Source organism: Rattus norvegicus, chromosome 5, assembly GCF_021556685.1.
Source record: "Rattus norvegicus strain SHRSP/BbbUtx chromosome 5, alternate assembly SHRSP_T2T, whole genome shotgun sequence".
In the NCBI taxonomy this organism is placed as follows: domain Eukaryota; kingdom Metazoa; phylum Chordata; class Mammalia; order Rodentia; family Muridae; genus Rattus; species Rattus norvegicus.
The window spans coordinates 81,381,722-81,405,489 of NC_141538.1; the positions used below are offsets into that span (position 1 = coordinate 81,381,722).

The 23,768-nt window shown below is 50.2% G+C and overlaps 2 long non-coding RNA genes across 5 annotated transcripts; one reads left to right on the forward strand and one right to left on the reverse strand.

The window, feature by feature from the left end:
* Window positions 1-1,175: 1,175 nt before the first annotated feature.
* Window positions 1,176-9,387, reverse strand: LOC108350981 (uncharacterized). 4 transcript variants are annotated; one of them, XR_015620248.1, is made up of 4 exons: window positions 9,034-9,387; window positions 6,818-6,964; window positions 6,468-6,630; window positions 1,176-3,154 (listed from the first exon to the last, which is right to left on the reverse strand). It is a non-coding gene; the product is annotated as an uncharacterized LOC108350981 (long non-coding RNA). The 4 variants fall into 4 exon arrangements; XR_015620247.1 differs by having other exon boundaries at window positions 3,971-6,630; window positions 6,838-6,964; window positions 9,034-9,339; XR_015620249.1 differs by having other exon boundaries at window positions 2,616-3,154; window positions 6,838-6,964; window positions 9,034-9,350.
* A 1,947-nt stretch (window positions 9,388-11,334) lies between these two features.
* On the forward strand, window positions 11,335-20,021 carry LOC134478995 (uncharacterized). The gene is made up of 3 exons (XR_015620250.1): window positions 11,335-11,668; window positions 13,768-14,264; window positions 17,578-20,021. It is a non-coding gene; the product is annotated as an uncharacterized LOC134478995 (long non-coding RNA).
* Window positions 20,022-23,768: the final 3,747 nt, after the last annotated feature.

Sequence of the window (23,768 nt, forward strand, 5' to 3'; positions counted from 1 at the left end):
GAGGTGCTTTTTACATTTTAAATAAATCCAACTTTGTTTCACATTTGGCTTTCCCTGAAATACATTGCTCCATCACAGTCCTGAACTGTTGGTTTTGCCTGCCTGGAATGCTCTGCTGCCATCAGACTGAGAGAGTTTGGGCATGGTGGAGTGAGCTGGAGACAAGGTCAGCAGATATGAAACCACACCTATAGACAACTTCAGTTTGGTTTCCAACACCTGCATTAGGTGACTTACACCCAGCTTTAAATCTACAAGATCTGACACCCACTTCTGTGACTGACACTCAATGCACACACATGCACAACATTAACTTGTCTTTAAAAAAGAAAATATTAGTTCCCTTATTTAAAAGTGAATCTAAGACTCTGTCTCAAAAAAGGTTTTTTATATATATAACTCTAAGGCTCTCTCTTGCATAAACGTATTTTTTTAATGTATTCTAGGGACTGGAGAGATGGCTCAGCGGTTAAGAGCACTAACTGCTCTTCCAGAGGTCCTGAGTTCAATTCCCTGAAACCACATGGTGGCTCACAACCATCTATAATGAAATCTGATGCCTCCTTCTGGTAGGCACATGGAATACTCATGTACATAAAATGTTTTGAAAATATGTATTTTGTGTGTATGTTTTACCTACACGTATGATGTGCACTTGATACTCAAAATGGTCAGTTCCCTTAAAACTGGAATTCATTGGTTGTCATGTACAATGTGGGTATTAGAAATGGAATGTAGGTCCTCCCCAAGAGAACCTGTTTTTAGGCTATGGTACAGGCCATCTCTCCAGGCTCTATCACATTGTTTACTCCCTGAGAATATCTTCTTGGCCAGTGCTGAAAATAAAGTGAAACTTAGAGGACACTTACAAACCATTCTGTGTTTCCTGCTGATGACATCATGATTGTCCTCATCTCATACTTTACTCATGATATTGGACGATGAAAAGTTATTTTCCTTGATAAATGTAATTTTAAATAATAAAGATGCCTGTGACAATTCCTTTGAGAATAATCATTCTCATAGAACACACATATGTACCTTTTAGCTTTGTTAAAATAAAAACAAACATTAAAAAGACTCATGGAGCAGCCCATGGTGTAGGAAACTCAACAATCTTCCTGCTCCACAGGCTGCTGCCTGCCAGGAACATAAGTGTACTTCCCGAAAGCCAGTTAGGACTGTATATTTTTAATACACATTCATTTTCCAACTGGAAGACATATGTGTACGACACATTAGAAAACACATTGCAGATATGTGGACACATGAATCTGAAATTTATAAGTGGGAGAAAGCATCAAGGTTCCAGAACATCTCAATATACAACAGAGAGCTGGGACAGGCAAGGTTGGACTGTTTAGTACAACCCCTTCCACACACAGTCACAAGGGCACCTAAGCCCAGGAAAGACATACTTCAAGAACACTACCTGGATTCACCTTCGTCCTACCCTCTGTCAAATGAATGAGAAAACAATCCCTGACTCTAACTTGGGTTCAGACTGACTCTGGCATTGAATGCTGAGGACTCTTGTAAAAGTTCAGAGAGTCATACCAGGAGAAAACTCAAGAGACAAGAAAGAGCTAGAAGGCCAAGCAAAAGACCTCCACTCTCAAATGCACCAGAGGAGGGAACAATGGGACAGGCTACACAGTCCTGCCCACAAGGTTGGAGGGAGCCTCAGGACACAGGTACACCACAGAAAGCAGTACCAATGACTACAGGAGGCTCTAAGGACTTCTAAGTCTGTGGAGGACAAGGTCATGACGAGAACATAGCAACCTCACTGTGCAAGTGTGGGACGACAGCCCTGCCAGTTCTAAGACATTGTGAATGTGTGACAGTGTGCTCACTTTTGCAAACATGTAATTTAAACTAGCACTTTAGGAAGATGAAAAACTCTGGATAGATACTAGGGTACCCGGGGTCAGGTGGACTCCAGGGAGGACTATCCCAGGGGACAGGAGGTCAGTGAGCACTTAGCATACAGGGAGCACAGAGAGCTTTAACTGTGAGGATGCTGGAGAGTACATGCGTGTGTAGGAACCTTCACACCTCAGAATGGGCATGAGGACTTGGTGGTCCCGTGGAGGGATGGTGAAGCTATCCTGGGCAAAGGGAGCAGCACAGAGTGACTTTCAAATCACAGGCCACTATCTGTCAATTTAGGAGTTCTCAGCTGTGACTGAGCGTCCAGGGAGACGAACGCATGCTTTTCTTGCTCACTCAAGAACACAAAGTCATATGAGGGCGGTGGTGAAGGTCTCCCTGTGGGGTTACTGAGCCATGGGCTGTGCTCCTCTCCCCTGTTAGACCTCTTTTCTGTACCCTGGGCTCACCCGGTCCCTCACAGATCCTGAAGACGGCAACTAGCCATCCTCCTCAGTCACTCTGCATTGTCCCTTAAAGCAGGGTTTCTTCCTGAGCCCTGGGTTCACATCTCTACTAGGCTAAAAGCAGGCAAGTCCCAGATATCCTCCTGTCTCCACCCCTCCACACTTGGGATTCCAGGAGTTGGAAGTTGGCAGGAATGCTGGGCATATCACAGGGGGTTGGGGGGCCTGAGATCTGGCCCTGAGAAGGGAGCAAGCAGCGTTAACCACTGAGCCATCTCCCCAGCACTTCCTTTTTTTATTTGGTGGGCAGAGGGCATCTGTGGCCTGACATGTGACAGAATTCAGTAGCCTCCAGTTGGCCAAGCAGGTTGACAACAAGAACCAGACAGCAAGAGGAGCCAAGGCAAAGGCCAAGGGAGACAGGGACACAGTCTCTCCTCTTCTTTCCTCCCCCAACTGTCTGAAGGACTGTTGGAACTCAGAGAAACCAAGCAAATGTCCTCAGAGAAAGAGATGTGGTGAGGTAGAAGGATAGAGGGGCAAGCAGGGCACCACACAGCCCAGACTCATATGTGCAGAGGCCTCGGGAGGCAAAGCCTGGTGGTGAAGGCCATGCTCCTGCCTCAGCCCCGAGGCATGGCCTGACCTCCTGTGAAGAGCTGTCCAGAGCTGTCTCCAGGAGGCACATTTTCAACACTGTCTAAAGAGCTGACCAATCTCGCCTTTCCTTCTTCCTGTCTGGCCCTGACCACCTCCAGATCCAGGAGAAGCCTGGCACAAGGCAAGAACCCATAGGAAAAGACAATGACAGCCACCTGGAAGTGAGAAGGGAGAAGGATCAGGACATGTGTGGGCCCAGGACAGTTAGGAGAGTGACTCTGATCTGCTCTCATCTAGAGGGAATGACAGCATCTTTGGAAAGTCACTGGAGCAGCAGTTATGGGCAGAGCTAAGGTCTGAGGGGTGGGACAGGGCTGGCAGCTGTGTGCTGTAGGAGGCAGAAAGGGAGGCTGCCCCTTGTCCACTCAGTCAAGGGAAGTGGCTCTCAGTGCTGCCCTGCTGCTCCACAGCACCTTGCCCAGCCCCCGAGGTCCTGGGTCACCCATCCACATAAGCCCGGACCCCACCGGTCAGGGAGGGACAGTTCCCGTAACGTCCAGAGGCCACAGACACAACCTGGAGCCTCTTCATCCTGTATATTCCACATTCTTTAGGACATGCCGGGAACGGACAGTTGGTGTCCCTCCAAATTCATATGTTACAACCTAATTTCCACCGTGAGAGAAGGAACAGGGCTGTGTGTGTACACACTCACAAACACATACTGATAACACGTTTACACACACTCCTCCATGAACATGACTAGTGCCCTCAAGAACCTGGGCCCAGGGGAGCTCTCTTAAGCCTCTGCCTGTGGACCTCAGCTCTAAGGTGCTGTTCATGAGCTTTGGGCTTGCACCAGGCGATCCGTCTGTCGGGACCTTGGCCTTGGACTTCCCACGTCCAGAGTTATTTTCAATCAACAACTGTGCATTTATTAGGGACTCATCTTTGTGTTGAACAGTCATCAGGACACACAATCTCACCAGGCAGCACCCACTCTGAGGATACAACAGGGCAGGAGTCCTTACCTATCGTAGGGGACAGAGAGTCAAGGGGACAATCGGCCATGCAAGGGCTTGCATGCTCCACGGTGCTCAGGGACTCTCCCGAGTCCCTCAAGGTGGGAGAAGAGTGAAAAAAAAGAAGAATCGATCAGCAACCCCAGAGAGGACCACAGGGGACTTCATAGAGACCAGGAGGGAATGAGGCACCCTGCCAAGGCAGAGCAGAGGACCCCTGGGGGTGAACCCAGTGTGGCCTTTCCTCCAGCAGCTTCACCACTGACAATGAGGAAGGGTGGCAGGAGGTCCAGGCCACACAGTGCACGGTGGTGACCCTGGACCAGAGCTCTGTCTATGGAGGAGCGATGTGACTCAGGAGTGCCAGCCGGTCACTGAGCACATCACAACTTCTGAGAACCACAGACAGGGCTTTGCTGTGGCCAATGCAAGGAACACAGCTGCCCAAGGATAGACACAAGGCCCAGGCAGGGACCATAAACCAAGTTCCCCTGAGCACACAGGATGGGATGGGTATGTCTGCTACTCCACCACACCCACACCAATCCCCAGCCCTCAGTGAGGGGATGAAGTCACTTTCTGAAAGTCCAGGAGTCCCCAAGGACCAGTGCTGTCACCAGCAAGATGAAGGTCATACCAAGGTCATAAATGCCAAGATGCCAAGGCAATCGGGGCAAAGGCAATGTGTGGGAGGCACCGCCATCCCTGCCGCCAGGTTCTCTTGTCTGTGCTGAGTCTCCTTGCCCACGTTAGCCATCAAAGTTGACTGGGAAAACAGCCCAGGTTTACCTATGCCTCCATCAAAGGAAACCAGGAAGGGCATTGGATTAGAAACCGAATAGACAGAGGTGTGTCAAGCTCTTCACACTCCTGTGGGAAGTGGGTGTGTGTGGGGGGTGGGGTGGGGTGGGGGAGAGGCGGGGACAAAAGGAGCCCAGCCAGATGTTTCTGTGGCTGCCCACAGAGTGGGCAGTCAGATGTGTCCCTGCCAGCAAGGCTAAGGGAGTCAGAACCTGAGGTCAGCAGTTGGAGTCCCTGTTTGCCTGCAGAGATGCCCTCCTTTACCATCCCGACAGCGTCTTGCTCCCTGGTGCCTCTGAAGGCAGGCTGTGTGGCAGCAGCATGCCACATCACAGCGACCCTCACCCCGGCAAGGCTTTGGAGGACCTTCAGTGGACCTGGACAGGCCAGTTCCCCTGGTCATTTACCGTCCTCGAGCCGGCTACAGGCCCCCGTCTGCCGGGAGACCCGGGCTCAGCTGCTCCAGAACCTGCGGCAGGTCACAGCCTGCAAGGCCTCCACCACAGCTTCCCAGGGACCTGGCCTGCCCACTGCCACCCGACGGGGATGGGGACTGAGGCTTCCCGGCCTTCCACACACACCCATTTCTAGGATCTTTCATTGCACCTGCTCAGAGGTCCAATTATTAATATGCTTCCACGTTTCGTGCTATCTCAAAGAAGAGCAAAATAATTACTAAACGGCCCATGGAAATTGTATCACAGGACAATGAACCAAAGACCAGAGACTACGACCTAGACAAAGCAGAAGACACCTGCTTCCTCAGAACATCGGGTCCCAGAAAGCAGTGAGCGGGTGAGTCAGGCACAGGAGCCACCAGGGCGGGCTGCTCTCTTAGGAACTTCCCATACCTTCCAGGTGGGGGAAGACACACAGCTCCTTAAGCCCTGCAATGGGAGGAGCTTTTGAGCATGAGGTGACATTTTGAACCTAAACTTAAATAGCACCCCCACTGAGGCAGGGCCAAAAGGGCCATTGGTGGCAGGCCCCGATCCCCACTGTCCAGTAGCCTTTGGCCATCCTGCCTAGGGCACAACTGACTCCACAGTATCCTTCAGGCCTCAGCTCTCCCTGTGCCTGGTGTCCACCAGGACAGGAGAGAGGAGGATTCTGGCTCTGTGGTGTATGGTGGGAAGGCCACAGGGAGGCCTGGCTCTGACTCATCAGCACAGGCAAGCAAACCCTCTCCAGACCCCAGAGAACATAGGGCCTCTCCGGGGCAGGGGTGAGAGGACCACAGAAGTAGATCTCAGGTAAAGTCAGCCAGCCAGGCACTGATGAGAACAACAACAAAAGACAGGGCCGCCAGGGAGCCTTTGCTCTTCTTGCCTTTCCAACAGGAGGGCTAAGTCGTGGTCATGGGAAGACAGCAAGGATGTCAACCACGAACCAGGAGGAGGACGAGGAGAGGGAGGAGGAGGAGGAGGAGTAATGACATCATAGCCGTGAGCAAGGACTCTCAACACAGTCACACGTGGTATGCAGGTACCCTTCTAGACACGGCTGTGGAGACTCCCTTCCCGGGTAGATACAGTACTAGACCTCTGAGGGGGACCCGTGCCCCCACCGACTCACAGCAACAGAGGGGGCATCTTGAAAGGGCACAGGTTTCCAGTGTCATGTGAACAAGTAGCCAGCGAGCACAGGGTCCTGGGCTGAAGGGCACAGGTCCGGGAACACACTGGGTGCCAAGGGTCTGGCATACCTACAGTATAGCAGTTTATGTGGTGTGAGGCCTTCCCGCTGAGGCCATGGCCAAGGGAAGCACCTTCGGTAGGTTATCCACGGTAGCTGGACCATCACATTCCTGCGGACCTAAAGCATCGGCCGGCCTTCACTGCGCACACAGCTTCAGTCAGACAAAGCACCTTGAGTGAAGGAGGCAGAGGGTGGGTGTGGTTTAGGGAGCTGTCACCTGGCTGTCCCTTCAAGGACAGAGTGTAATGGCTCTCTCTCTTGGCTCTGGTGGGCGTGTCTCTTCTCGTCGGGCATGAAGATGGTGCCTGCACCAGGGCACCTCTCTTTTGGCGTGTGTGTGGCTCAGGGCTTCCTCACCTCCAGTACTCACGACTCACAGAAAATGCTTATCTTCTGTGCAGACGGCTTTCCTTAAGGGTTCCGGAGACCCCCGGACGCTTCTCCTGCTTGGCAGAAGCATGGCAGCACTCTCTGTGGACAGAGCTCACAAAACACAGGCAGGCCCTGGGAAGACAGATACATACCAGACAGACAGAAAGACAGACAGGTCAGTGTGATCACTCTTGGGATGTCTCTTGCTGGGTTCATTTAACCTGTCTGCCTCATACTCTTCTCAGTGGGCCTCCTTCACTGAGGGTTCGGCGTCCTGTGCACACATGTGCTTGACCTGACTCTACACTGCCTCCCAGCTTTTCCTTGCCCATTCCCTGCCAGGGCCACCTTCTGCCATTGCTCCCCCCTCCCCCGAGAGCCTGGCTCCCCAGCATGGTGCCTGGTATTGGACATCAGCTGTCACAGTCCTTTCCCCGGGGAAGGTGTCTCTTTTGACAGAAATGGAAGCACTCCTCATCCCCGTCTGCCTGGGTTTCCGCTTTTGTCTTTGGGCAGGGTCTCATTCAGCGGAGGCTGGCCTTGTAAGTCCAGCTTGCCAAGGATGACATGGCCCTCCACATCCTCACACCTGCATCTCCTGAATGCTCAGATTACAGCTGTGGCCCACCACATCTGCTTTAAAGTGGCTCTGGGCATCTCAGCCAGGGCGTCTTTGTGTGTGACAGGCAGGCAAGCACCCTGGCAGCCATGCTCTGCCCCACCCTGCCTTTCTCCTCCAGGAATCAGGGCAGAGAATCAGACAGGGCGTGGCTCCTCAGCATTGCCCTGTTAGGATTTGCAGCAACCCCTTGGATAGAGCTCCTGTGTGGTTGTTGTCTGTGTGCAGTGAAGGCAGGCACAAGGTCAGGCTGAGAGCTTCAGAGATGAGGACAGAGAGACAGGGACACAAGATGGAGCCTATAGGAGAGGAAGAGGAGCCAGAACCACACAGTCCTATTGGGGATTTCTTAGATGGAAGGTTAAATCGTAAGTAGGCGCGTCTGTCCCATCTAGGTGTGCAGCTTGTGTTTATATCAATTGAGTTTGGATTTCCTTGAGCAGGCGTTGCGGGTTGAGAGTTTACTAATAGAAGTCTGACTGTTAGATTACCAGCCTCTAGAGTTTTGATTTTACAGGTTGTGGGGAGTTCTGACAGCTAACCACAGGTGGCAGATGGCTGGGAATGTCAGCATTAGGAGCCTCTCAGCCACAGAACTGCTGCTTTGGTGGCTGCTGCACAGAGACCCTCGTGGCGGGGAAACTTGGATACTAGAAATTATCATATATATATATATGTATATATGTGTATATATATACATATATATATATATATATATATATATATATATATATATAATTTCATGCAACACTTCTGCATGGAGAGCCAAGGGGTCTGAGTCACTCTATGGCACTTAGCCCCAGAGCCTTACTGATTCAAGCCTCTTTTCACTGTGGAGCCTGGGCTAACCTAAGATCCGCAATGCTTCTGCCTCAGCCTTCGAGTAGCTGTAGTCCATGACCCTGTGTCCAGCCTTGCCTTGCCTGTGAAGGCACTGGTGAGCAAGTGCTATTCACAAAAATTAAAAGAAAAATAAATCGGTTGTGGACCGTTTTCAGACCTGGTTTCAGCAAGCTGGATCCCTGCCACCTTCTCAAAACTGTTTCCGGGCCAAGTTCAAACACAAGGGGTGTTAGGAGTGTCTTAAAAATTACTTGACATCACCCTTTACCAAAACGCGGCAAGGGATTGTTTTGAAAATAAAAGTCAATAAAAGCTAACTATTTCGCCGTGAGCAAAATTTGAACATTTCCAGGGAAGCCAAGGTCTCGTCTCCCTCTGTAAACTCACTATGAAGTAAAAGCTAGGTTTCCTCCCAAGTCCCAGACCCCTCTTTTCCAAACCCTTTTTCCTTTGATCAGGATGACTGGGCCTTTCTCCTCCCTGAGCACAGCTGCTGACTTCTGGCCCTCTGCTGCTGCCTTGACTCTCAACCCTGAGGAGGACTGAGGGGAGGTTTTGCTAATGGCAGAGTCAGGGAAGATGGCTGCCTCACAGGCTCCAGGACGTTGGTATTGCTGCCACCACAGAAAAGACTCTGCAGGCAGCCTCCTCCATCCCACTTCCAAATGCGCGACCGGAGCCTGGCCCTCAGCTGGACTAAAGTGAGTTTGGCGCTGGACAACAGAGGTGATCTAAATACCCAGTTATGAGATGATTCCTCCGAAGTGGCGACGACCGACCCAACGGATCGCCCCGACTGTTGAAGGCCCACAGGAGCCTGGAAAAGGAAGGACTGGCTGAGGTGGGGCTGTCTGCATCATCTGGGCATCGGAGAGAAGTCAGATGGCCACAAACCGAAAATTGTTTTGGATCGAGGATCTCGCAACTTTTCACTCACTCCTTACGCTGAGAGATGCTCCCCAAATCTCACACCTTCAGCAAATGAAGCTTGGGCCTTGTTATCGCTATGAATTGGGGCAGGAGTTAAAAGACCCTCCTAGATCAATTGGTTTGTGAAACTGTACTGGGAAGTGACCGTTAGTCTGCAGGCCACGCGCGCCCTCTGTTGGTCGTTTGAGCGCGGCGATGGCACGTGGAGCCTTAATTAAGGCTTTCTCCAGATTGGTCACTCATGTTTTCTAGCCCTTGACCTCTCAGTTCATTGTATTTGTAATCAGAAGTCAAGGAAAGGGGAAGGGCACAAAATATATGTGACCTAATATTTGACTGATTCCTGTCCCCCTTTACAATGCTTTAGTACATAATTACGTCTAACTTCTGTGTAACCTGTGCCTCACTAAAAACACTATCCTGGGGGCTTTTGTATTTATTGATGGTATCTAAGTGGTAGATGGGGACCCACTCCATGTGTCTGGAAATATCGGGGTATTTGAACAGGACCGTCCCCTACATGTGTTCCCATCTGTTTCCCTATAGTCTCAACCTTTCAAAGGCATTAGAATTGTCCCAGATTTCACACATCGACTATATGGTAATGATGGTATAGATTCAAAAGAACAGGGATTCATTGTCCTGAAGCTGTCCAATGGGGAACCACGCAGGCAGATCTGATGGGAATGCCCGTACTGACCTAGTAAAGGTTGAAAAAGTTAAATTGTGTTATAATGAAGCTACTGATTGCTACTTATGTTTTTCAACAGCAACCTTTCTAAACCAATACTGCTTTAAAATGTTTTATATAAATGCCAAATTCGAATGAGTAAATGATACATAAGATCAAAAAGTAAATATTAGCTTTTATTTACATCATATAGTTATATAAATCAATATGTATATATTCTCATAATTATAATATAGTACCCAGGGCTGCAGAAATGGCTTAGCAGTTAAGAGTGCTTAGTGCTACCTAAGTTCCGGAGGATTGGATGCCCTCTTCAGGCCTCCTTAGGTACTGCACGCACCTGGTGCGTTTCATTCATACATATATACCTATACATACATACATACATACATACATACATACATACTGAACACTCATGGACATAAAGTAAAATACATATAACTTTTAAAAAGATAGTGTTAAAACAGAACCACAGATTTTGTATTCCTATTTACTTGACTATTGTACCACAATAATCAAGATGGCTTTTCAAAATCAACATAGGTGTGTGCCTGAATGTGTTACTGTGCACCATATGGCTGCAGGTACTCATGGAGGCCAGAAGAGAGCATTGCATCCTGTGGGACTCAGTTAAACATGGTTGTGAGGAACCTGATATCTATGTTGGGAACTTAATTCTGGTTCTCATCAAGAACAGTCAGTGCCCCTTACCACTGAGCTGTCTTACCGCACCTCGGGATGACTTTTTAAGCCAGACAAGCTACAATCAGGGTAGCAGAGTTTTATAATATCCTCTGTGGTTTTCTGAAGGTCATGTCAAACAAGGAGAAAGCACACTTCAGACTCATTTCTGGCCCTCTCTGGGGTATGGTGCCTTTATTCCTTTGCCTTCAGAGAGGGATGAGTGATTTCTTAAAATGTCTGTGCAATGATTACTAAAGGGAAGCAAAGGAAAATGTTCTGTCTTAATTGTCCTATTTGGGTTAAAGAATATACACACAGAAGGGATGAATCTCCCCCAATAAAAGGTAAAATTGTGATGATCTGCATTTTGATGCTTTGCATCCAATGAAAAATTGGAGCAGGTCTTGTCCAACACACGTGATGAAGAGAGGGTACTATTGAAGCTGTTAAAAGCAAAGAAACTTCTTCACCTCCCCACTAGTCCCAGGTTGCAAGGACTATAGCACATGCAACTGGGCCTATCTGCTCCCCCCTCCAGGTTCCTGCCTTGCTTGAAATCCTAACCTGACTTCCTTTGATGTGGAAGCTTAAGTCAAATAAACCCTTTCCTGCCCAAGTTGCTTTGGTCTTGGTGGTTAATAACTGCAATAGTAACCCACCTACAGAAGGGCTGACAACCAATCATGCGCGAGAACGCTAATGAAATTGCGCACCAACGGCCAGAAGAGGGCATGCGCTCGCGTTTCAAACGGAAGCTCTAAATTGAGGCTCAAAATGCCCTGGGATGGAGTAGGTCACCCTACTCTGATTCTTGGTGAGAAGCAGGGAAATCCAGCGACTTTTCCTGAAGGTCAGAGAGACTACGGTCTCATAGGGGGAAAGTGCGTGAAGACTTGTCTCCAAAACAATTTTCGGTTTGTGGCCATCTGACTTCTCTCCGATGCCCAGATGATGCAGACAGCCCCACCTCAGCCAGTCCTTCCTTTTCCAGGCTCCTGTGGGCCTTCAACAGTCGGGGCGATCCGTTGGGTCGGTCGTCGCCACTTCGGAGGAATCATCTCATAACTGGGTATTTAGATCACCTCTGTTGTCCAGCGCCAAACTCACTTTAGTCCAGCTGAGGGCCAGGCTCCGGTCGCGCATTTGGAAGTGGGATGGAGGAGGCTGCCTGCAGAGTCTTTTCTGTGGTGGCAGCAATACCAACGTCCTGGAGCCTGTGAGGCAGCCATCTTCCCTGACTCTGCCATTAGCAAAACCTCCCCTCAGTCCTCCTCAGGGTTGAGAGTCAAGGCAGCAGCAGAGGGCCAGAAGTCAGCAGCTGTGCTCAGGGAGGAGAAAGGCCCAGTCATCCTGATCAAAGGAAAAAGGGTTTGGAAAAGAGGGGTCTGGGACTTGGGAGGAAACCTAGCTTTTACTTCATAGTGAGTTTACAGAGGGAGACGAGACCTTGGCTTCCCTGGAAATGTTCAAATTTTGCTCACGGCGAAATAGTTAGCTTTTATTGACTTTTATTTTCAAAACAATCCCTTGCCGCGTTTTGGTAAAGGGTGATGTCAAGTAATTTTTAAGACACTCCTAACACCCCTTGTGTTTGAACTTGGCCCGGAAACAGTTTTGAGAAGGTGGCAGGGATCCAGCTTGCTGAAACCAGGTCTGAAAACGGTCCACAACCGATTTATTTTTCTTTTAATTTTTGTGAATAGCACTTGCTCACCAGTGCCTTCACAGGCAAGGCAAGGCTGGACACAGGGTCATGGACTACAGCTACTCGAAGGCTGAGGCAGAAGCATTGCGGATCTTAGGTTAGCCCAGGCTCCACAGTGAAAAGAGGCTTGAATCAGTAAGGCTCTGGGGCTAAGTGCCATAGAGTGACTCAGACCCCTTGGCTCTCCATGCAGAAGTGTTGCATGAAATTATATATATATATATATATATATATATATATATATATATATATATATATATATATATATATATATATATGTATATATATACACATATATACATATATATATATATGATAATTTCTAGTATCCAAGTTTCCCCGCCACGAGGGTCTCTGTGCAGCAGCCACCAAAGCAGCAGTTCTGTGGCTGAGAGGCTCCTAATGCTGACATTCCCAGCCATCTGCCACCTGTGGTTAGCTGTCAGAACTCCCCACAACCTGTAAAATCAAAACTCTAGAGGCTGGTAATCTAACAGTCAGACTTCTATTAGTAAACTCTCAACCCGCAACGCCTGCTCAAGGAAATCCAAACTCAATTGATATAAACACAAGCTGCACACCTAGATGGGACAGACGCGCCTACTTACGATTTAACCTTCCATCTAAGAAATCCCCAATAGGACTGTGTGGTTCTGGCTCCTCTTCCTCTCCTATAGGCTCCATCTTGTGTCCCTGTCTCTCTGTCCTCATCTCTGAAGCTCTCAGCCTGACCTTGTGCCTGCCTTCACTGCACACAGACAACAACCACACAGGAGCTCTATCCAAGGGGTTGCTGCAAATCCTAACAGGGCAATGCTGAGGAGCCACGCCCTGTCTGATTCTCTGCCCTGATTCCTGGAGGAGAAAGGCAGGGTGGGGCAGAGCATGGCTGCCAGGGTGCTTGCCTGCCTGTCACACACAAAGACGCCCTGGCTGAGATGCCCAGAGCCACTTTAAAGCAGATGTGGTGGGCCACAGCTGTAATCTGAGCATTCAGGAGATGCAGGTGTGAGGATGTGGAGGGCCATGTCATCCTTGGCAAGCTGGACTTACAAGGCCAGCCTCCGCTGAATGAGACCCTGCCCAAAGACAAAAGCGGAAACCCAGGCAGACGGGGATGAGGAGTGCTTCCATTTCTGTCAAAAGAGACACCTTCCCCGGGGAAAGGACTGTGACAGCTGATGTCCAATACCAGGCACCATGCTGGGGAGCCAGGCTCTCGGGGGAGGGGGGAGCAATGGCAGAAGGTGGCCCTGGCAGGGAATGGGCAAGGAAAAGCTGGGAGGCAGTGTAGAGTCAGGTCAAGCACATGTGTGCACAGGACGCCGAACCCTCAGTGAAGGAGGCCCACTGAGAAGAGTATGAGGCAGACAGGTTAAATGAACCCAGCAAGAGACATCCCAAGAGTGATCACACTGACCTGTCTGTCTTTCTGTCTGTCTGGTATGTATCTGTCTTCCCAGGGCCTGCCTGTGTTTTGTGAGCTCTGTCCACAGAGAGTGCTGCCATGCTTCTGCCAAGCAGGAGAAGCGTCCGGGGGTCTCCGGAACCCTTAAGGAAAGCCGTCTGCACAGAAGATAAGCATTTTCTGTGAGTCGTGAGTACTGGAGGTGAGGAAGCCCTGAGCCACACACACGCCAAAAGAGAGGTGCCCTGGTGCAGGCACCATCTTCATGCCCGACGAGAAGAGACACGCCCACCAGAGCCAAGAGAGAGAGCCATTACACTCTGTCCTTGAAGGGACAGCCAGGTGACAGCTCCCTAAACCACACCCACCCTCTGCCTCCTTCACTCAAGGTGCTTTGTCTGACTGAAGCTGTGTGCGCAGTGAAGGCCGGCCGATGCTTTAGGTCCGCAGGAATGTGATGGTCCAGCTACCGTGGATAACCTACCGAAGGTGCTTCCCTTGGCCATGGCCTCAGCGGGAAGGCCTCACACCACATAAACTGCTATACTGTAGGTATGCCAGACCCTTGGCACCCAGTGTGTTCCCGGACCTGTGCCCTTCAGCCCAGGACCCTGTGCTCGCTGGCTACTTGTTCACATGACACTGGAAACCTGTGCCCTTTCAAGATGCCCCCTCTGTTGCTGTGAGTCGGTGGGGGCACGGGTCCCCCTCAGAGGTCTAGTACTGTATCTACCCGGGAAGGGAGTCTCCACAGCCGTGTCTAGAAGGGTACCTGCATACCACGTGTGACTGTGTTGAGAGTCCTTGCTCACGGCTATGATGTCATTACTCCTCCTCCTCCTCCTCCCTCTCCTCGTCCTCCTCCTGGTTCGTGGTTGACATCCTTGCTGTCTTCCCATGACCACGACTTAGCCCTCCTGTTGGAAAGGCAAGAAGAGCAAAGGCTCCCTGGCGGCCCTGTCTTTTGTTGTTGTTCTCATCAGTGCCTGGCTGGCTGACTTTACCTGAGATCTACTTCTGTGGTCCTCTCACCCCTGCCCCGGAGAGGCCCTATGTTCTCTGGGGTCTGGAGAGGGTTTGCTTGCCTGTGCTGATGAGTCAGAGCCAGGCCTCCCTGTGGCCTTCCCACCATACACCACAGAGCCAGAATCCTCCTCTCTCCTGTCCTGGTGGACACCAGGCACAGGGAGAGCTGAGGCCTGAAGGATACTGTGGAGTCAGTTGTGCCCTAGGCAGGATGGCCAAAGGCTACTGGACAGTGGGGATCGGGGCCTGCCACCAATGGCCCTTTTGGCCCTGCCTCAGTGGGGGTGCTATTTAAGTTTAGGTTCAAAATGTCACCTCATGCTCAAAAGCTCCTCCCATTGCAGGGCTTAAGGAGCTGTGTGTCTTCCCCCACCTGGAAGGTATGGGAAGTTCCTAAGAGAGCAGCCCGCCCTGGTGGCTCCTGTGCCTGACTCACCCGCTCACTGCTTTCTGGGACCCGATGTTCTGAGGAAGCAGGTGTCTTCTGCTTTGTCTAGGTCGTAGTCTCTGGTCTTTGGTTCATTGTCCTGTGATACAATTTCCATGGGCCGTTTAGTAATTATTTTGCTCTTCTTTGAGATAGCACGAAACGTGGAAGCATATTAATAATTGGACCTCTGAGCAGGTGCAATGAAAGATCCTAGAAATGGGTGTGTGTGGAAGGCCGGGAAGCCTCAGTCCCCATCCCCGTCGGGTGGCAGTGGGCAGGCCAGGTCCCTGGGAAGCTGTGGTGGAGGCCTTGCAGGCTGTGACCTGCCGCAGGTTCTGGAGCAGCTGAGCCCGGGTCTCCCGGCAGACGGGGGCCTGTAGCCGGCTCGAGGACGGTAAATGACCAGGGGAACTGGCCTGTCCAGGTCCACTGAAGGTCCTCCAAAGCCTTGCCGGGGTGAGGGTCGCTGTGATGTGGCATGCTGCTGCCACACAGCCTGCCTTCAGAGGCACCAGGGAGCAAGACGCTGTCGGGATGGTAAAGGAGGGCATCTCTGCAGGCAAACAGGGACTCCAACTGCTGACCTCAGGTTCTGACTCCCTTAGCCTTGCTGGCAGGGACACATCTGACTGCCCACTCTGTGGGCAGCCACAGAAACATCTGGCTGGGCTCCTTTTGTCCCCGCCTCTCCCCCACCCCACCCCACCCCCCACACACACCCACTTCCCACAGGAGTGTGAAGAGCTTGACACACCTCTGTCTATTCGGTTTCTAATCCAATGCCCTTCCTGGTTTCCTTTGATGGAGGCATAGGTAAACCTGGGCTGTTTTCCCAGTCAACTTTGATGGCTAACGTGGGCAAGGAGACTCAGCACAGACAAGAGAACCTGGCGGCAGGGATGGCGGTGCCTCCCACACATTGCCTTTGCCCCGATTGCCTTGGCATCTTGGCATTTATGACCTTGGTATGACCTTCATCTTGCTGGTGACAGCACTGGTCCTTGGGGACTCCTGGACTTTCAGAAAGTGACTTCATCCCCTCACTGAGGGCTGGGGATTGGTGTGGGTGTGGTGGAGTAGCAGACATACCCATCCCATCCTGTGTGCTCAGGGGAACTTGGTTTATGGTCCCTGCCTGGGCCTTGTGTCTATCCTTGGGCAGCTGTGTTCCTTGCATTGGCCACAGCAAAGCCCTGTCTGTGGTTCTCAGAAGTTGTGATGTGCTCAGTGACCGGCTGGCACTCCTGAGTCACATCGCTCCTCCATAGACAGAGCTCTGGTCCAGGGTCACCACCGTGCACTGTGTGGCCTGGACCTCCTGCCACCCTTCCTCATTGTCAGTGGTGAAGCTGCTGGAGGAAAGGCCACACTGGGTTCACCCCCAGGGGTCCTCTGCTCTGCCTTGGCAGGGTGCCTCATTCCCTCCTGGTCTCTATGAAGTCCCCTGTGGTCCTCTCTGGGGTTGCTGATCGATTCTTCTTTTTTTTCACTCTTCTCCCACCTTGAGGGACTCGGGAGAGTCCCTGAGCACCGTGGAGCATGCAAGCCCTTGCATGGCCGATTGTCCCCTTGACTCTCTGTCCCCTACGATAGGTAAGGACTCCTGCCCTGTTGTATCCTCAGAGTGGGTGCTGCCTGGTGAGATTGTGTGTCCTGATGACTGTTCAACACAAAGATGAGTCCCTAATAAATGCACAGTTGTTGATTGAAAATAACTCTGGACGTGGGAAGTCCAAGGCCAAGGTCCCGACAGACGGATCGCCTGGTGCAAGCCCAAAGCTCATGAACAGCACCTTAGAGCTGAGGTCCACAGGCAGAGGCTTAAGAGAGCTCCCCTGGGCCCAGGTTCTTGAGGGCACTAGTCATGTTCATGGAGGAGTGTGTGTAAACGTGTTATCAGTATGTGTTTGTGAGTGTGTACACACACAGCCCTGTTCCTTCTCTCACGGTGGAAATTAGGTTGTAACATATGAATTTGGAGGGACACCAACTGTCCGTTCCCGGCATGTCCTAAAGAATGTGGAATATACAGGATGAAGAGGCTCCAGGTTGTGTCTGTGGCCTCTGGACGTTACGGGAACTGTCCCTCCCTGACCGGTGGGGTCCGGGCTTATGTGGATGGGTGACCCAGGACCTCGGGGGCTGGGCAAGGTGCTGTGGAGCAGCAGGGCAGCACTGAGAGCCACTTCCCTTGACTGAGTGGACAAGGGGCAGCCTCCCTTTCTGCCTCCTACAGCACACAGCTGCCAGCCCTGTCCCACCCCTCAGACCTTAGCTCTGCCCATAACTGCTGCTCCAGTGACTTTCCAAAGATGCTGTCATTCCCTCTAGATGAGAGCAGATCAGAGTCACTCTCCTAACTGTCCTGGGCCCACACATGTCCTGATCCTTCTCCCTTCTCACTTCCAGGTGGCTGTCATTGTCTTTTCCTATGGGTTCTTGCCTTGTGCCAGGCTTCTCCTGGATCTGGAGGTGGTCAGGGCCAGACAGGAAGAAGGAAAGGCGAGATTGGTCAGCTCTTTAGACAGTGTTGAAAATGTGCCTCCTGGAGACAGCTCTGGACAGCTCTTCACAGGAGGTCAGGCCATGCCTCGGGGCTGAGGCAGGAGCATGGCCTTCACCACCAGGCTTTGCCTCCCGAGGCCTCTGCACATGTGAGTCTGGGCTGTGTGGTGCCCTGCTTGCCCCTCTATCCTTCTACCTCACCACATCTCTTTCTCTGAGGACATTTGCTTGGTTTCTCTGAGTTCCAACAGTCCTTCAGACAGTTGGGGGAGGAAAGAAGAGGAGAGACTGTGTCCCTGTCTCCCTTGGCCTTTGCCTTGGCTCCTCTTGCTGTCTGGTTCTTGTTGTCAACCTGCTTGGCCAACTGGAGGCTACTGAATTCTGTCACATGTCAGGCCACAGATGCCCTCTGCCCACCAAATAAAAAAAGGAAGTGCTGGGGAGATGGCTCAGTGGTTAACGCTGCTTGCTCCCTTCTCAGGGCCAGATCTCAGGCCCCCCAACCCCCTGTGATATGCCCAGCATTCCTGCCAACTTCCAACTCCTGGAATCCCAAGTGTGGAGGGGTGGAGACAGGAGGATATCTGGGACTTGCCTGCTTTTAGCCTAGTAGAGATGTGAACCCAGGGCTCAGGAAGAAACCCTGCTTTAAGGGACAATGCAGAGTGACTGAGGAGGATGGCTAGTTGCCGTCTTCAGGATCTGTGAGGGACCGGGTGAGCCCAGGGTACAGAAAAGAGGTCTAACAGGGGAGAGGAGCACAGCCCATGGCTCAGTAACCCCACAGGGAGACCTTCACCACCGCCCTCATATGACTTTGTGTTCTTGAGTGAGCAAGAAAAGCATGCGTTCGTCTCCCTGGACGCTCAGTCACAGCTGAGAACTCCTAAATTGACAGATAGTGGCCTGTGATTTGAAAGTCACTCTGTGCTGCTCCCTTTGCCCAGGATAGCTTCACCATCCCTCCACGGGACCACCAAGTCCTCATGCCCATTCTGAGGTGTGAAGGTTCCTACACACGCATGTACTCTCCAGCATCCTCACAGTTAAAGCTCTCTGTGCTCCCTGTATGCTAAGTGCTCACTGACCTCCTGTCCCCTGGGATAGTCCTCCCTGGAGTCCACCTGACCCCGGGTACCCTAGTATCTATCCAGAGTTTTTCATCTTCCTAAAGTGCTAGTTTAAATTACATGTTTGCAAAAGTGAGCACACTGTCACACATTCACAATGTCTTAGAACTGGCAGGGCTGTCGTCCCACACTTAGACAGTGGAGTTGTCATGTTCCTGTCATGACCTTGTCCTCCACAGACTTAGAAGCCCCTAGAGCCTCCTGTAGTCATTGGTACTGCTTTCTGTGGTGTACCTGTGTCCTGAGGCTCCCTCCAACCTTGTGGGCAGGACTGTGTAGTCTGTCCCATTGTCCCCTTTTCTGGTGCATTTGGTGCTTATTGTTACTCTGGGTGGCAGTGGGCGCCCTTCCTAGTTTCATAGGAGCGAACTAGAAAATACGACTGTTGTGTTCTTAACCACACATCTGGGCCAAATGCTGAGCCTGGGTCCCTAGAGGATGAGCAGTGAGAGTTCTCTCCTCCTCTGGATATAACCTGTTCCTGTGTCCTTGGGTCTCAACCTTCTCTTGAGGCTTTTAGCTTTATATTCCTTGGCTCAGTGGTTTTCCTGGTAGAATGGGGCCTTGGCCAAAGCCATAGCTGTCAAGTGTCAGAGTCAGTCTGAACCCAAGGTAGGGATTGTTTTCTTGTCCACTTGGCCTAGGACAGGAAGAAAGGGAAGCCCGAAGTTTCCTCCCTTGGGCTCAGATGAGGGTGTGGATGCTTATAGGGGAAGTTGAGCTGAACTCCATTGGCAGCCTCAAGGGGATCCAAGTGTATGCTGAATATTGAGATGTGCCTGTGTACCCTGTGCTCTGAGGTCCCTAGTGCCGCCTGCAGCTAGTCATTGTGGCTGCTGTCTCTGGTGGCCCTCGTTTCTCTGGTGGCTACCACTGACCTCCTTAGCTTGATTGTGTTGCCAGTGGTCCCATGCCCTCCTGTGGTTGCCTTTGGTGTTTTCTGGCACTCTCAGATGCCCTGGGAGTCCCACTTGCTATGTCCATGTCAGATCCATGTGACCAAGTCTTCCTGTGTTTGTGTTGTACATCTTCCTATACATACAGCACGTTTATTAGATGGCATATATGTTAAGAAGGTACACTGACGTCTTTGGTAGAAGGTCACATGTAGTCCTGGCACTTGGCAGCTTGAACTGTCAAGGTTACCATGAATTTAAATCCAACCTGTGGTACCATTCAACGGTACTAAAAATTTCAATAAACAATGAAAAACTCAAAGCCTATAAATTTATTTGTCCAATATCAGAATTCAAAGCAGGAAGTTCAATATGATTTTTTCAGGAATTGAAACGCTTTGAGTGGCTTCAAGGGCTCTCCCCACCACTTCCACCTTAACTAAAAACGTAACCCTAGAATTTTAAAAAATGTGTTTTTAGGTTTAAAGAGGGGAGGGGTTTCCTAGAAAAATACCTTCTCCCAAGAACAGAATTCTTTAACTTGGAAGAACTGGTCTTAGACATTTATGACTGCTTAGGACACTATGTGTTCCCATGTGTGTGGCCTTAGCCTGTGTTCTCTGACCTGGGCTGCATGTTGAGAATCCTCTGGGATCCTGTGGAAACAATCGGGGCTTGGCCACTGCAGCACATCTCACCCCAGGGCCCACAGTAGCCTGAGAGACACTTGCATGGTGTCACTGCTGCTCCTAAGGCCGCTCTTTGCAGGATGTTTACCAGTCTGGAGCTAAAGCTCGGACTCTCTGTACCGGTAGAGGCTCCTGGGTGTCTCGGGACCTCAGAAGAAGCCAGAGGCAGAATTTAAATGTTGCTGGTCAATTGGCCTGAAGAGTGGACTAACCCAGTGTGTCCACTCTAATGAGTCCTTTGAGGGAGAATGCTTTCCCCGGCTTGTAGAAGGGAAACCAGAGGTTGGAGAAGTCATACAAGTTTGTGCTGCTCTGAAATGGAAAGAGCAGTGCTAGAGGATGTGCGGCATGCACAGAAGAGCAAGTGTGCCAGTCAGACCTCCAGAGCACAGCACATGTCTGCTCATGAGGCAGAGGAGCAGAGAACTCAGTCCCGTCCAGGTCGCAAGGGGCGAGGCCTGTTCTCCACACTTGATTTAAAACAGTGTTGTTTGGGGGTTTTGATTATTTTGCTTTGTTTTTGTTTTTTGTTTGTTAGGGTTTTTGGTTTTTTTTGTTTGTTTTTGGTTTGGGGGGTTTTTTGGTTTTTGGTTTTTGTTTGGTTTGGTTTTTGAGACAGAGTTTTTCTGTGTAAGCCCTGACTGTCCTGGAACTCCCTCTGTAGACCTGGCTGGCCACCACTTCCCAGAGATCAGCCTTTCTGTGCCTCCCAAGCACTGGGGTTAAAGGTGTGTGCCACCTGCTCCTGTCTTAAAATCTTTCTAGTATATGTGCATAAGCTTTTGCCTACATGTATGCACGTAGTTATTTAATTCTCCCAGCACTAAACTGAAGCTGTCCCTGTCGTGAGGCATAGTCACAGACAGAATCTAAGTCATGCTGCTATTGAACAGAAAGGCTGGATGGCTCCTCCAGAGACACAGTCTGAAGCGCTCTATCCTGTATGTGAAATAGCCTGGTTGTCAGACCAACATTTCAGAGAAATGTATTCAGGTTTTTACCGACCTCTGGCTGCACGTATGGATGCGGCCACACTGTTTATAGATTTACACAGGTCTCCTATCTTAGAAAGCTGTGTGGAGGCACGAGACGGCCTTCAAGACAGGTCTGGCCCAATAGCCAGAGCAGGGAAGGAGCAGAACTACATCTAAACCCAGGGAAGGGTCAATCACATTCTTCACAGAGACCAAGAGATTACGGAGGCCGGGGTGAGGGAGGTGAGTAAGGGGAACCTTGTCTCCCTTGGTCTGAGCTGGACACTCTGTAGGTGACCCTTTTAAAGATTAACCAGCTCATCCCTGGGCAGACTTCAAAGGAACACGTCCCAGATGGGCATTCTCCCCTTTTCTCCAAGTCATTGCTTCCAGACCTGTCCCGGAAAGGAAATGGGCCTGGCAGTCTGGTTATGAGACTGAACAGTGGCTGAGGGAGCCTCCTGAGGCTCTTGCACCCCGCACTATGGTCAGCAGAAGGGGAGCAACTCTGTTCAAGCAGGGTAGCCACATTTTGTTTGTTTTCTGGGTCCAAGCCCTGATGGCCAAGGAGTTTGCTAGGTCAGAGACCAGTTCCTTACACATTAAACAAGAAACTTATTTTCTGGATTTTCCCATGTGGCCCCCTACCCCTTCATGTACCATTTTCAGAACCTGAGTATACACAAGCATCCATCCACTCGATGTCTTAAACACTCAAAGGGGCCCAGCCAGAGGTGGGGGAGGAGAGGAAGAGAGAATATGCATGAGATTGTTATAATGAAGCTAGTTATTTTATGTAATTAATATATGACTAATTAATGCCATGCACATGGTATTGGTACAGAGACAGACAGATAGACCAGTGGAATAGAATTGAAGACCCAGAAATGAACCCACACACCTATGGTCACTTGATTTTTGACAAAGGAGCCAAAACCATCAAATGGAAAAAAGATAGCATTTTCAGCAAATGGTGCTGGTTCAACTGGAGGTCAACATGTAGAAGAATGCAGATCGATCCATGCTTATCACCTTGTACAAAGCTTAAGTCCAAGTGGATCAAGGACCTCCACATCAAACCAGATACACTCAAACTAATAGAAGAAAAAGTGGGGAAGCATCTCAAACACATGGGCACTGGAGAAAATTTCCTGAACAAAACACCAATGGCCTATGCTCTAAGATCAAGAATTGACAAATGGGATCTCATAAAACTGCAAAGCTTCTGTAAGGCAAAGGACACTGTTAGGAGAAAGCGACAACCAACAGATTGGGAAAAGATCTTTACCAATCCTACAACAGATAGAGGGATTATATCCAAAATATACAAAGAACTCAAGAAGTTAGACCGCAGGGAGACAAATAACCCTATTGAAAAATGGGGTTCAGAGCTAAACAAAGAATTCACAGCTGAGGAATGCTGAATGGCTGAGAAACACCTAAAGAAATGTTCAACATCTTTAGTCATAAGGGAAATGCAAATCAAAACCCTGAGATTTCACCTCACACCAGTGAGAATGGCTAAGATCAAAAACTCAGGTGACAGCAAATGCTGGCGAGAATGTGGAGAAAGAGGAACACTCCTCCATTGTTGGTGGGATTGCAGACTGGTACAACCATTCTGGAAATCAGTCTGGAGATTCCTCAGAAAATTGGACACTGAACTACCTGAGGACCCAGCTATACCTCTCTTGGGCATATACCCAAAAGATGCCCCAACATATAACAAAGACACATGCTCCACTATGTTCGTAGCAGCCTTATTTATAATAGCCAGAAGCTGGAAAGACCCAGATGTCCTTCAACAGAGGAATGGATACAGAAAATGTGGTACATCTACACAATGGAATATTACTCAGCTATCAAAAACAATGACTTTATGAAATTCATAGGCAAATGTAGGGAACTGGAAAATATCATCCTGAGTGAGGTAACCCAATCACAGAAAAACACACATGGTATGCACTCATTGATAAGTGACTATTAGCCCAAATGCTTGAATTACCCTAGATGCACAGAACACATGAAACTCAAGAAGGATGACCAAAATGTGAATGCTTCACTCCTTCTTTAAAAGGGGAACAAGAATAGCCCTGGGAGGGAATAGGGAGGCAAAGTTTAGAACAGAGGCAGAAAGAACACCCAATCAGAGCCTACCCCACATGTGGCCCATACATATACAGCCATCCAATTAGACAAGATGGATGAAGCAAAGAAGTGCAGGCCAACAGGAGCCAGATGTAGATCTCTCCTGAGAGACACAGCCAGAATACAGCAAATACAGAGGCGAATGCCAGCAGCAAACCACTGAACTGAGAATGGGACCCCCGTTGAAGGAATCAGAGAAAGGACTGAAAGAGCTTGAAGGGGCTTGAGACCCCATATGAACAACAATGCCAACCAACC